Source organism: Topomyia yanbarensis, chromosome 2 (genome assembly GCF_030247195.1).
Source record: "Topomyia yanbarensis strain Yona2022 chromosome 2, ASM3024719v1, whole genome shotgun sequence".
Lineage (NCBI taxonomy): Eukaryota > Metazoa > Arthropoda > Insecta > Diptera > Culicidae > Topomyia > Topomyia yanbarensis.
Window position 1 is genome coordinate 226,433,481 of NC_080671.1, and position 6,000 is coordinate 226,439,480.

The 6,000-nt window shown below is 38.6% G+C and overlaps 1 protein-coding gene across 2 annotated transcripts in view; it reads right to left on the minus strand.

Annotated features, from left to right (window-relative positions):
• The window catches only part of LOC131682938 (transcription factor HNF-4 homolog), a 442,320-nt gene that overhangs the window by 230,306 nt on the left and 206,014 nt on the right, over window positions 1-6,000 (minus strand). The gene's annotated exons all lie outside the window — the stretch shown is intronic.

A 6,000-nucleotide genomic window follows, 5' to 3' on the forward strand; every position in this document is an offset into this window, starting at 1 on the left:
GTAGAGAGAAGGAAAGAACAAGAAAATCGAAAATGCGGGTAGATATACACGGTAAAAAAACTTTACCCATTTTATCTGTTCAAATTGCCCATTTTCGGAAGTTATTCGAGCTTTCAAAAAATAGGTAGGATTCTAAGAAGGAGTGCTTTTTATCCATTTCACAACTACTCGATGAGGTAATGTCAATGGGTATATTGATCTTAATAATGAGTGAAAAATCATTAAGAATCATTTTAAGGTTGGACAGAGAAAGGGTAAAATTCGCAAACGAAAAAAGCAGTTTTTTCCACACCATATGTCAGATCTTCATAAAAATCAATCAGCAGTACTGTAACAACATTTTACATACGCTGATTGATTTTTATGAAGATCTAACATACGGTGTGGAAAAAAACTGCTTTTTTTGTTTGCGAATTTTGCGCATTCTCTGTCCAACCTTAAGCGAGTTAACCTGCAAACTAAGGTTCGTAGCGGAACCTGCAAATTATTGGCCTGCATCTGTGTCCGTGGCAGAAACGGAACATTTCGGCAATGCTCATAAAACAACGGCTATTTAGACTACTGAGGATGTTGCAAATATGCACCAGTTCGGCATTTTTAGAGCAGCCAAAGGACCTAGCCATCAAAAATCCAGTTGGCAGTTTTATTTTAATTAGTTAAGGAAAGTTTCTTTTATGTTTTTGCCTTTCTCATATAAAGAAAGGCTATGCAATTACTGTAAAAATCGACTTTGTAACGGAGGCCCGGAGGGCCAAGTGTCATACACCATCCGCTTCAGTTCGTCGAGATCGGCAAATGTCTGTGTGTGTGTCTGTGTGTGTGTGTGTGTTGTTAACAAAATTTTTAGTTGATCCGACTTCCGGTTCCGGAGTTACAAGCAAATTCCCATATAAACTGGTACCACCATGATGTTCAAATGATGTAAAACATATTAAAATTGATGTAACATTACTCTAGTTTGCGGGTCAGGATCACTAATGATCAATCAAAGCAGCTTTGACCACATTGGCCACCTATGACAGTTCATGACGCCCCCGGGGAACCCGCCAAGTTCCTAAGCTAATATCACACCCATTCCCCAACGAATTCTCTACCGATTTTTACAAACTTGATTTCAAATGAAAGATACAGTAATGCCATTGGCTGCTGCTGAATTTCATTCGGTTCTGACTCTTGCTTCCGGAGTTACAGGGGTGTTAGTAAGGATACATTGAAATTTCCCATATAAATCGGTACAATCGTAATACCTCAGAGGCTAAAAACTATTGATATGGTCACCAAATTACTTCTAATCGCAGATCTAGATCACTGATTGCCAATCAAACATTCTTTGAATATATTGTCCACTATCGACGATTCCGGAAGTCCGGAATTCCGGGCATATTCCACAAATAAAGTCACATCGGTTCTTCGGTGATGACTGAACCGATTTTCTCAAACCAAGTCTCAAATGGAAGGCAAAATATGCAGCTGAGTATTGCATCAGAGCCACTCCGCCCCCCCCCCCCCCCCCCCCGCCTTGCCCTTACATCTCCCTCCTTCATCACTACCGTCCCCTTGGACCACCCTAACGCCCGCATTTCCTTCATCCACCCCGTATACCAAAATAAGATGAAGGATTTCTGACGCATCCCCCACTCCCACTCTACTAACCCCCCATTCCCTCCACTTTTAAACCCATTCCACCAACATTTCAAAATATAATCACATGAAGATAACATTGAACTCATGCCGATTAAGCTAATTAAATACTATTCTTTTGCCTTTCTCATATAGAAAGGTTAAGCAATTGCTCCAAAAACCGACTTTCTAACCGAGGCCCGGAGGGCCGAGTCTCATATAACATTCGACTCAGTTCGCCGAGATCGCAAAATATCTGTGTGTATGTATGTATGTATGTATGTGTGTATGTGCGGATTTGTTAACAAAATGTCCACATCGGTTTTTTGGAGATGGCTGAACCGATCTTTACAAACTAAGATTCAAATGAAAGGTATACTATTCCCATAGGTTGCTATTGAATTTCATTTTCAACCGACATCTTGTTCCGGATTACGAGTTGAAGAGTATGGTTACAAAACAAAATTTGTTGATTTGTCCACATCGGTTTCTCGGAATTTTCTGAACCGATTTTGACAAACTTGATTTTAAATGGAAGGTCCATCAGCTGCTGTTGAATTTTGTGTGGATCCGAGTTCTGGTTCCTGAATTACAGGGTGATACGTACAATCACGCAGCAAATCTCGATTCTAACGAATTCTGCGATGGATGTAAAAAGGTGAAATTTTTGCCTTTCTCAATAGAAAGGTATTGCAATTGCTCTGAAAACCGACTTTTAACGGAGGCCCGGAGGGCCGAGTGACATATAACATTCGATTCAGTTCGTCGAGTTCGGCAAATGTCTGTGTGTGTATGTATATGTGTATGTATGTAGGTGTGTGTATGTGCGTATGTGTGTGTATGTTACCAAAAATGTCACTCATTTTTCTCAGAGGTGGCTGAACCGATTTTGACAAACTTAGTCTCAAATGAAAGGTGCAACGTTCCCATAGGCTGCTATTGAATTTCTAATGGATCCGACTTCCGGTTCCGGAATTACAGGGTGATGAGTACGAACACGCAGAAAATGTCGATTTTAATAAATTCTGCAATGAATGCATAATGGTGAATTTTTTTCGAAAATATGACCACAACTGCTTCGATTTGTAGTATTAGGTCACTAACATCCATTCAAAGTCTATTTGGCCACATTGGCCACCATCATCGGTTCAGGAAGCCCCGGCGGAAGTATCTAAATTCAGAATAACAGTCACATCGGTTTCTCGGATATGGCTAGACCGATTCGACTAAACTTGGCCTCAAATGAAAAGTATTGCGTCCCCGTATATGGCTATTTAATTTCATCCCGATCCGACTTCCGGTTCCGGAGTTATAGGTTGTGGCGTGCGATCACATAGCAAATTGTGACTCAAACCGATACTCCGATGAAAGCAAAAAAGGTAAAATTTTCGCTAAAATGTCTCTCAAGCAACTTAAATTTGCTGTTCTAGGTCACCGACGGCCAACCAAACTTTCGTTCACTACATTGACCACCATAGACGGTTCCGGAAGTGCCCGGGAAAAGCGGCCATCTTTCAAAATTTACGAACTCACATCAGTTTCCCGGAAATGGTTGGGCCGATTTTCACAAACTTAGTCCCAAATGATAGATATAATATCCCCACAGATGTTAATAAAATTTCGTACGGATCGCTTATATGGGGCCGGAAATATAGACTAAATCGTCCGGTCACATATGAAATTCCCATATAAGCCGGAACTCAAATTTTTTTTTCAAAGGGGGGACCCCATGAAATTTCAGAAATCGAATTCGTATTTTTGATGCCAAACATCTTTAAAATGCATGAAACGTCGAGATTTTATGTTATCTCGAAAAAAATTTTTTTTATAAAAATCGACTTTTTGGGACTTTGCCGATTTCGCACCTTTTTGGCTTTCTCATATAGAAAGGTTATGCAATCACTCTGAAAAACGTCAACCTAATCCCGGCCCGGAGGGCCGAGTGTCATATCCCATTCGACTCAGTTCGTCGAGATCGGAAAAAGTCTGTATGTGTGTGTATGTGTGTATGTATGTGTGTGTATATGTGTGTATGTGTGTGTATGTGTGTGTGTGTATGTATGTGCGTATGTGTCAAATAATGTCACTCATTTTTCTCAGAGATGGCTGGACCGATTTGCCCAAAAATAGTCCAAAATGAAAGGTGCAACCTTCCCATCGGCTGCTATTGAATTTTGGATCGATCGGAATTCTGGTTCCGGAATTACGGGTTTCAGAGTGCGGCCACACAGAAATTTCTCATATAAACTATAGGACAAATTAAAAATAGAATTTTTATTTTTGATGCTAAATGTGATCAAGGTGCATGAAACGTCGAGATTTGATGCAAACTCGAAAAAAAATTTGACGGCGATTCACTTTTTTGGATTTTGGCACATTTTTGCCTTTCTCATATAGAAAGGTTATGCAATCACTCTGCAAAATGTCAACCTAATCCCGGCCAAATTTTTTTTCGACTCTCATAAGGTTTCTGGGTTATAACAGGGGCGTAGTTGATTGTTTACGGAGAGGGGTTACACCCCCCCCCCCTCTACTGCTCACTTCCCTCCTTTAAAAATCTCCTTAAATCACCCCTCAGACCACCACCCCATCCAGCCCTCATACCCCTCCCTTTCAACCCCATCATCTTTCAACCACCACTATATCACAAAGCATACCAATTTAAGCTGGGGAGTCGTTCGTTCATAGGACTTTCGCCCTCCTCACATACCCACCCCCGCATGACAAAATGAGTTAGCAAGCAGATAACATTGATCTAATGCTGATTAGGCTAATGGAGTATGATATTTTTTTGTTTCAAGTTTTTCACCGTCAACACGTAGCTCATCAAGTTCGTGGCTGGCATGCCATTCCCGATCACAAATCAACATCAAAATTATATCAAAATAAGATATTATATCATGGAAAAATATATATATCTCTGTTTGCTATAAAATATAGCTGGATAGTTGTTAAAATATCAAGTTTTCATACCAAGAAAATGCATCGGTTATATCTTATTATATCTCAGTCTATTTTGATATAAAGTCCTTTTGTTGAGTCTTGGTTTGATATAATAATTATATCACACAGACGGATATTTAAGATAGTTTATATCTAATTGAGGACAGTAAATATATCTGAAAATATCAGAATTGTATCACATAAATCCAAATTTTTTTTTCTATTTTTAAATAATAAATCAAATAATTTCTTGTTAAAGATAATTCTCATCAGTACAATTTGCATTTAATTTCGCTGTGTTACTAATTTGATTATTATTATTACCGTCGCAGCTACTTGTTAGAAGTTGTTCTAACTTAGAACTCGCAGCTAGTTCAGCGTACTTTTATAATTTGTTAATTTTTTTCTGGGACGTTCCTGTTTTGCGCTTTACATCCTTAGTATATTCAAAATGCTTATTCCTATTCTTTCGCATGTTCCAGTCTTTTATACTCTTCTTTAATAGCTTGCCTGCAATTTATATACATTTAGCTTCAATTCCTCTTTAAGGTTTACAGAGTGCTGCTCTTTTGGCTTGTCCTATGCCGAAACCGGTCTAATCAAATCTCTAAAGCTACTTGCTGCTTCGTGGGCCTACAGCGGAACATTTTCTCTGTTGTGTTCTGTAATCAGCGAGTAACTTTACAAATGTACATTCACTTATGTCTTTACATTCCAACCTATGACAAGACAAGACTACCAGTAATGCGATTTGGAGCCAGTACTTGGGAGGATTCATCTCTGATGGCATCATTATACCTTCGTAAAACTGTCTTGGAAAGATATTATTTTGTTGTTCTTACTATGTTGAAAAGACAATATGGTTGATATAAATATGATATATCAAATATTGACAAATCAAAACATGATATAATTTAATTTTTTTTATAATTTGTTCCAAGCAACATATATCAAAATTATATGATCATATGATATAAATATCAAATTGAGCAATAATTTTGATATATTTTTGATATGGTTTTCTGATCGGGTTGTGTATAAGTGCAAAGTGTACTAAGAATGTAATGAACATTTCCACAATTATGTTGAACATAAAAAGCCTCCGTACCATAGTTTAGAGAAATGAGAAAGGCACAATTGCACCGCTAGGTGGATTAAGCTACTCAGGGAATCCTTGTGAGTTTCTTTTCCTCCCCTTATTAATATGCTTAAATTTAGGGGGTAGTCACACATTATTTGAGGCCTACTAGAAAGAGATCTAATGATGATAATGCACAGTATACACCAGTATCCAGGCCAGGTTGGAATATGGGATGTATGTGCATCAATCCACGACACGGGGGTGCGCGTGTTAGATTACTAGCTTGAACGTTTTACCAACCACTGAAGGTGGGAAAACGTCACTACGCATACGCGCAACAGCGCGTATAGTTGAAT